Below are 8,648 nucleotides of genomic sequence, written 5' to 3'. Positions count from 1 at the left end.
TTTTTTAAGTTGGTTTATGTTTGCACTCTTCAAGATAAAAGTGAAAAGTCCAAGTGTACTGTTGTTACCGATATTTCATATATTTAGTTAAAAATATATTTTGTTAAGAGTTGTTGTGTTTTAAACTACTGCGAGTAATTAGTTAAGTATTTTTTGTATATATAAAAACATACACAAGACAAAGTTACTACTTTTAGGATGGTAGCAATGCCCATTTATACAGGAACATTAAAATTGTCCACAATAATGGATTTTCCTACCGGAACATTGCCGAAGATGATTCACATGGCCTGTAAACTAATGGCGCAATATCCTTTTCTCGGATGAGACAAAATGATTAAAAATATTTAATACCCCTATTGTGGCAGACCAAGAAAGAAACAAATTATAGCCTGTTAAAACTATTAAATGTGGAGGAGTGTCAATTATGGTATGTGGTTGCCATGTGAAAATGCTCCTCAACGACAAGCGTCATTCTGGGACATCCTTCTTCGATAGAAAAACCCACTTGACAGGAATAAGATCAGTTGAAAATTTCGGAAAATAGTCGATTAACAGGGTTTTTGCTGAAACATAGCTAAGTGTTTTGATTATTATTCCCGTGACTCTATGTACTCTATGAATGTAAATATGTAGTTATTTTAGCTATTTATTTTCCAATCGATTTGTAATGTTTTCGCAGGATCAAGGCTGTGCAATGCTCGACTCCTGTTGACGAGAGACACATATCAAAGTTAAAGTTTTGCACAGATTTTTTTTTAGGTAAAAATACATAAAACCTGTATTGTGGTTGTTTTGTTGATGTGAAGGGGAATTGTCTGCGACACTAGAGCTGCCTCGCTCGCACCAATGGCTGAAGGGCCGCAGATAAATGCGCAGCCATTTTGCGGCGCCTAACTAACGAGTAGCAGACAGCGCTGCTGCGCAGGGGAAAATAGTGGGAAATTTGAGCGAGTACGTAGTACGTACGAACGATTAGCCCAGCAGCTGGCTGGCGACGAGGAAATTTTTCGTGTCGAGGAAAATGCTGCCCCATTTGGCAGGAAATTTCCCAGCCACATGCAACGCCAAAGTTTCAGTTGACGAAACGAGGGAACTATATCGGAGCCATGCCATGCACTACGAGCCGAAAACAGCTTTCCCCGAAATCAGTCGGAGCCAAAGCTTTGAGCTTTTTAATGGTGCAACTTGTGAAGCTGCTGCTGCTGCTGCTGCACCCTACGCTGTGTGGCCACCGCCACTTGCTCAAAATGGCGTCGACGGAAGAGTGCTGTTGTCGGAATGAAGGCCGATAAATCAAAGTTCCTCGCTTCGAACCTAATTTGAAAAATGCGCACACTGCGAGAGCCAGTGCCCGTGCCAGTGCCAGTGCCAGTGCCAGGGGCAGTGCCAGTGCTAGGGGCAGAGGCCCACTACGGAGGCAAGTGGCTGCCGCAGCGGCATTTCATCAGAGGGAATTAATCAGAGCAGATGAAGCGACAACCGAAAAATAACGACGCGGCATCTCTTAAAGACCTCGCCTCGCCTTATCTCCTCAATCGCCAGAGCCACAGCCGGCTTTCAGTGCGTGTCCGTGCCTCTTCCACGACCCGTTTGGTTGCAGCCTCTCCTCGTACGTACTCCTCGTATACATACATACATATATTATTGAAAACTGGCGCTTGGAGCGACATCAGCGGAATGTCATTGAGGTAAGTTCCCGTTCTCGTTCTCGTTCCCGAGACCATAACCGAGACCAAGACCGCGACCGCGACCAAAACCGAGACGGAGACGGAGACAGAGACCGAGACCCTTCAGCGTATTCAGCGCCTTTGGCGGTGGCGGTGACGATGGCGATGGTGATGGTGATTGTACTCCTCCCATCCCAGCATCCATTCAAGCATCCATCCGAGCGGGCATCCATCAAATGCGCGCCCAGTTCATGTCAAATTATAAATTCCCAAAAAATTTAAATCTAATTTCCGCGCCTGGGCCAGGCCAGGGCCAAGGCGATATTCAAATACATAATGGATTTTACTTTCGCCTGACAAGTACAAGCCCATTTAATCAATAATTAACGTAATCCATCAAGTACAAAGTGTCAAATGCACTCGTGAGCAGCGCCTCCCGAGCCGGAGTCCGTGGCAGGGGACGGGGGACAGGGGACGGAGAAGGGAACTACAACAGGCCTAAAAGGATTTTCCTGAAAGCGCATCCATTCCAACGAGAAATCAAGTTGTCCCTGTCACAGAGCAAAACAGCGAAAAAGATACACGAAACAAATCCGCGCTCGTCACATCTGCATGTCAAACCAGCACAGGGTCCCAGCCGCACGCGGAAACAACCCCTAAGAGGCAGGAGAGCGCCAGAGCCACAGCCACAGCCAGAGCCAGAGCCGGTGGCAGAGTTGACAGTAACTTTAACCCTGAACACCGTCTGTCACTGTCGAGATAGCAAGAGCAGAAGCAGAAGCAGGAGCAGGAGCGCCAGCCAGCAGCAGCTTATCTAAGCCGAAAAGTCGACCCTGATCAACCACTTGCAGCCCAGCCCAGGCCCCAGCCCCAGCCCCAGCCCCGGGCTATATTCGATAGATATATAGCCCTTGTTTTACGAGTACGTCCGAGAGCATGGCGTGGGTAAATGGATATCTAACTACAAATGTCCATTTTTCAATTTACCTGGCCCTTACGCACTCTCCCACTACCGTCTCTCCCCCCCCCGGTCGTCCACCACATTCCCCTTCCCCTTCCTATTCCCATTCGGTGGGCATAAATTGAATCTCAAATGAAATAAAATGAAATGAAGTGAAGGGAAATGAACAAACAAAAACAAACAAACAAACACCCACCGAATCGCTCTATAAATTAGCCCTTGACTTGACTTGACCATCGACCGATGACCAGTTGGCCGCTCGCTGGCGGCCAAAAGACCGTGAAATTTTCCCAATATGCTGCATTTTATTTGCGTTTGCCGCTACTTCCCCGCCATCGAAGGGTCATTCGCAGTCGCAGTCGCTGTCACAGTCGCTCTTTCTGCCACCCCCCGGCCACTCAGCTCATTTCTCTCGTCTGACATTGCAGTGCATGGGCATGGACATGGGCATGGGCATGGGCCATGGGTATCATCCCGAGTATGGGCCTACAAGTACACTCAGAAAAGTATTTTCATCGAAGGTTGATTGAATGCTGTTTCCCTAGTATTATCCTCTCGCGTCTTCGGGGAGAATTGGTCCCCTAATTTTTTCGAGTGCATCCCAAACGATGGGTATGGGATGCATGGGTGTGCATTTTTGTGGGGACTTCGAATGACATTCTGTTTGACGTATGAATAAATTATGCCCCTCGTGCGTCCCTGCTCGATCGGCTCTTGGCTCTTGGCTCTCTTGGCTAGTTAACATAATTTTAAAGAAAAGACAAAGACAAACGCAAGCGCAAACGCTCTATATATTCAACCGTGGCAGGAACAGTTGACGTTTCCCCGCTGCCTTTAAGGGGGGAGGGGGGAACAATTTATATGCCACAATTTGTCATTTGTTGCAATTTCCTACAGATGCTTCCTACAGTTCTTCCTCCATTCCTCTGCTGTACAAAATAAATATACTACTGATACTTATTCCGACTCAGAAGTTCATTAGCTTTATTAGCTTGGAATCTTTTCTCAATTCAATAAATCCAAATTCGATTAATAAAACTATGTTATGATCATTTATGTGACTAATCTCCATTTGTGTGGATATACTCGTATTTATTCGCAGAGATGTACGATGCTTGTACGGGAATAAGGGAGCGGGAGCGGGAACGGGAATGAGGGAATGCAAACATGTCCGGTCTGACGTTTATGAAAAGCCATCCCATCGCAGCATCAAAGCCAATTAAGATACTGGACTCCACTCCCAATACAAGCTCTAAAAAGGAATACGCGGCTAATTTCTGCGACAAAGCCGACAAACGATCCAGCGTCCAGTGTCCAGTGTCTCTGGAGTCGAGAAGCGGCACTTTTGTCGCAAACACACAGGCCGTAAAATTAAGAACTCTGATTGGTAACAAATGTTTTTGTTCATTCGAGTGATAAAAACGTAGCGAACCGAAAAGATATAAAATTCTCTTTAGTGTCTTCCCAGCCCAGAGATGATAAAATATTTAAATGAGCCGAACGAACGAACGAAAGAACGAACGAACGCCGAACGCAAAGGTTCTCTCTCGGACATTTAGGAAATCAGAGACCCAGAAGAGACCTTAATGGCCGCGCGCACGCACTCGGACTCGGACTTGGACTCGGAGACGGAGTTGGATTCTCGAATGTGAGCAGAGCGGCCTCCTCCCTGGATATGGAGGACATCGACAACCGACAGCCGACAACAGACAACCGTACAGTGGGTACCACAGCGACGGCGACTAAGACCAAGGGCAAAGTGTGAAACACCGACTGGGCGTAACGCCAATAGCGCTCGCTCGTCGATAACCACTGTATCCGAAGTAAGTCGGTCGGCTGTCATGATTAAATAAAACTCCAATGCAAACGGTCCGGCTAGGATATTAAATTACAGCCATAACGGCTTTGGGATTGACTCCGAGAGTGGTGAGTGGAAGGAGTGACAGGGGCAGAGACAGAGGCAGAGGCAGAGACAAAGGTAAAGGCCATACCGGCAGGACAAGCAACCCAAAAGGCTTGTCTTGCCAGCGTCTTTTGGGCCCAAGCCGCAGGGCCCAAGCCCAATCCAAATCCAAGTCCAGGCCAACAGGCACTGCGACAGATACACAGATACACAGATACAGAGGAAGAGAAAGAGCCACGACAAAATCATAAAAGACATAAACAGTTGTAAAGACCCAAACCACAAAGGGCGTAGAATCAAAATTGAGCACTAAAACGTTATCGAGGTCGTCTCAGATTAACTAGCCTTTTGCTGTGTCGATGACAGGACCGACGACACACTGGATGTGGCCGGCCGGTAAGGCCAGGCAGGCGGACAGGTAGTTCATTCTGAAATATCGAATGCATCTTAAAGATACTTGTGCTACATTACGATCATTACTCTTTGTAACAGATATGCGAGCGTAACGCGTCGGTGGGACCTGGGACCTGAAACCTGGACCACGCAGGGGCAGGGGCAGGGGTCTGGTCTGCAGACAAGATGACCTGCCTGCCGTGTAATCCGGACCTGTCCTGCCCTGTCCCGTTCTGTTCCCCCCGCTGGCTGGACGGTGCCTCGTCGACGACCCACAACAGTGCTATTGTGCGACAAGTTTGTCATTCACAACCGTCTCGCCGATAAGAAACCATTACGAGTGTACGAAAGAGGAAAGGACTCTGTACAGAGAGATCTTTCACTGAATGGCGCCAGTTTCACAATGAATTCTGATTCTGGCCAAATTATGGGAATATTTTCAGCCATTGATTCGTAGCGGGGTATGCTGGAAGACCTCCATAGATGAGAAATGATATGAAAGCAAGGGCTTCTTGTTTTAGAGATGGCTGTGACTTGAAATCCCACTGACATCCCAAAAATATGCTGATTTATTTATTGTACGAATACTAGCAATTTTTCAGCTACGAAAGTGGCTCAATTTTATGGGATATTAGGTACGAGTGTACTGTATATAAAAATATAAATACCCACGTAAAATATTTTAGGTTAGCGTCACATTTTTCTACCCCCAATTGGATTTTATGAGACTCGCACAGGGCCAAGGCATCGACGTTGATTGCGGGGTGTATCCAAGGAGGCACTCGTCCTAATGCCTGGCCCTTTAAGGAACATAATTTCATCCACGTGTCGGGGATAACACATTAACATCGCTACTGTGTTCATTTGGAGGGCGTGTCACTACAAGCGGCTGCTCTTAATCTTCATCCTTAGGATAGGAATCAATTTAGTCAGGCAATAATTTCCTTCTCTCTGTATACGATACATATGTACGAGTATGTACACTCGAATGTATTCTTAAAATAAGTAATGATATAGCCCTGTAGACGATGAATGTGTTGTCAATTTGTAGCATACATATATGCAGAATGTATAAACCATTAGAAAACGATTAGACAAAAGAAAGTTGTGATATGTAATTTCCATAAGGGAAGTGTCAAAAATTGACTAGCAGAAAAGTCAGGATCGAGTGCGGATCAATCGGTTCTATATCGGTTCTAAAGGTTGTTATGAAATAAGTTAAGCGAACGAACATATTTATTAAGATCCAATTGAAAAGGTCGTAGTTTACGCTGAGAAACAAGAGACGTTTTGTGTCAGATTGTGTTCTCTTATATGTATGTACAAAAAAACATTGTGTCTGCGTCGAAGAATGAGAGTTTGCTGGAACTATGACCCATCCCACTCTCTTCTCATATTTAAATTCAAATCGGCGCCGGCGCCACCTGTCAGTCCGTCGCTGTACTTTTGCACGATCCGATCCCCATCGTGTACTTGCCTCACTTGCATCCTGCCCCCTTTGCGACTCCTGAAGCTCTTCAGAAACGGGGATCGCCAACGACGCGCAACTGCAGTGTGGCCCAAAGAAGAGAACGTTAAAAACATTGTTCTCGTTATACAGAAATCATGTCTGCTCCGCCCGGCCCGGCCCTTGGAGATCGGTTCGGTCGTGGCCAGTACAAAATGGCAAAATGTACGATCCGATTGTGCATGCGGGCCACACAGAAATCAGGGTAGGGACAACGAATGCTGGCGATAAAAGTGCAGCAAAAGATGTTTTCATTGAGCATTGATACCAGGCTTCTAATGACATCTATGCAGACCAGTCAGTCGGTTATCTCTTTCCCCGCAGAGACTGTCCTAAACCGCAATGACCCCGATCGCCGCAGGAGCATTGTCTGCTAGACTATCGTCCCTGTCCATTCAAACTACTTTCCAGAACAGGGACCAAAGACCAGAGACCAGAGACCATAGGGACGAAGAGTAAAAACTATACTCGTACGAGTATACGAGCATAATCGTATAAGGGGCCAATGCCAATGCGCCGACACCCCGCTGCGGTGTGAGCACACAGCCGCCTATAATTGAGTTATACATTCGTCTGGCTGGCCGACTGACCCCTGGTGGTGCCGGTACCTCTTCCCTCCTCCCTCTACCCTCTTTCCGAGGGTTCGCAGCAGCTTAGCGGACAATGTTTTGACATAAATAAATGCTTGAATGACTTTAAGTGATGGCATTTTACGTTGACTTTCTATACCCCAAAACAGTTTGGCATGATTTATGGCGGACGATCTGGCGATCTGGCGACCTGGCGACTTCTTAGGAGATTACTTTTGTATACTATCCATACGAGGAGTATGGATTGTGCCTGTGGCAGACGGGGGATGCGGATGCTCCTGATGCTAATTCGTGGTTCAGGTAGTAAGCGGAACACAATATTTTTCCCATCCGCTGCCATTTATCGGTCCGCTTTCGGACAGGATACTATGTCTTATTATAACGCAGATGATACTGTTACTTCACATCAACAATAGTATTGTATGTTCTATTGTTATAGTAATTAATTACTGGTATTATTCAATTATAAAACCAAAAAGCTAGCAATTCAGGTTTAACCTATTTAAAAAGGTTGTTCATTTGTTATCACCAAACTTTTCTGATGATTTTTCAAATATAAAACCACATATGTGCTATCTAAAAGAGGATCAGGATAATATAACTTGCTTATTCAAAGATCAAATCAAAGGATTAATTTTAAATTTGTGTAAATAATTAAAAAGGGCGAAAGCAACAACAAAATTCGTATATCTCTTAAGCAGAATAACAATAATAATAGATTATTACAGCAATCAATTACAACAGTGCAACCCCGAATGCAACAAAATGACCATGTAACGTATCGCGTAAAAATTACATGTGCTAGTGGCGCACCGCACTCAGCGGTCATTAATGGAACTTCAATGATCGAAAACGTCGGACAACGTTGCATACTTTTTGGCGGACCCCAGACGTTACCCAACACTGCCAACAAGATCAATTTACAAAACAAAACAAACCAATGCAACACCAACAGAAAAAGTTTATAACAGTGTTGAAATTACAACCGTTTGATTTGATCAATTTTTAGAATTTATATCTAAATATTTAAGTCGAAAAGCAACCTTCTATAGTCCCATAATTTTCTTGGTCATACATCTGTGGGTTCGTGAAGTTCAAAGAGACACTCCGTAATATGTGTATCGTATTTTCGTATACTCGTATATTAATGATCAGAAAGTCAAATTAAGTGCAACTAGCCATGGCGATCTCTCTCTATAATGTAAAGTCTCAATCGAACATTGCAAAAAGCGTTTTTTCTCTTATCTGGAAATTGGGAATTATCGGATCGATCGATTCTTTGACAAGTCTTTTTGAGATAACATTTATATTTTCTAAACCTAATCGAAAGAACAAAATGCTTCTAATTGATTGTTATAAAGTATGCTATTAGACTATATCTTGGCCAAATGTGACCGACATCATACTCGCATTGTTATTATAGGAAATTTGTTATGTCATTGATTGTGGCGAATTCCGCATTAGTTTAGAATAATTCTTAGTAACTATAAAACTTATCCAATACATGTAAGAGCGGTCAAAACAAAAAAAAAAAACTATTTGACCTGCGCGGCCTTAACTGGGATGCAAGTGAGGGATTGCCATCTTATCAGAATGGATTGCTCTCAATAAACCTGCATTCTTA

At 44.6% G+C, this 8,648-nt stretch overlaps 1 long non-coding RNA gene across 2 annotated transcripts; it reads left to right on the top strand.

Moving 5' to 3' along the window:
* The first annotated feature begins 1,233 nt into the window (after window positions 1-1,233).
* On the top strand, window positions 1,234-8,135 carry LOC26534235 (uncharacterized). 2 transcript variants are annotated; one of them, XR_004470151.1, is made up of 4 exons: window positions 1,234-1,691; window positions 3,734-4,952; window positions 5,027-5,562; window positions 5,614-8,135. It is a non-coding gene; the product is annotated as an uncharacterized lncRNA (long non-coding RNA). The 2 variants fall into 2 exon arrangements; XR_001453123.2 differs by lacking the exon at window positions 5,614-8,135 and having other exon boundaries at window positions 5,027-5,607.
* The last annotated feature ends 513 nt before the right edge of the window (window positions 8,136-8,648 follow it).

Source organism: Drosophila pseudoobscura, chromosome X, assembly GCF_009870125.1.
Source record: "Drosophila pseudoobscura strain MV-25-SWS-2005 chromosome X, UCI_Dpse_MV25, whole genome shotgun sequence".
In the NCBI taxonomy this organism is placed as follows: Eukaryota; Metazoa; Arthropoda; class Insecta; order Diptera; family Drosophilidae; genus Drosophila; species Drosophila pseudoobscura.
This window is presented reverse-complemented; position numbering and strand designations above follow the sequence as displayed.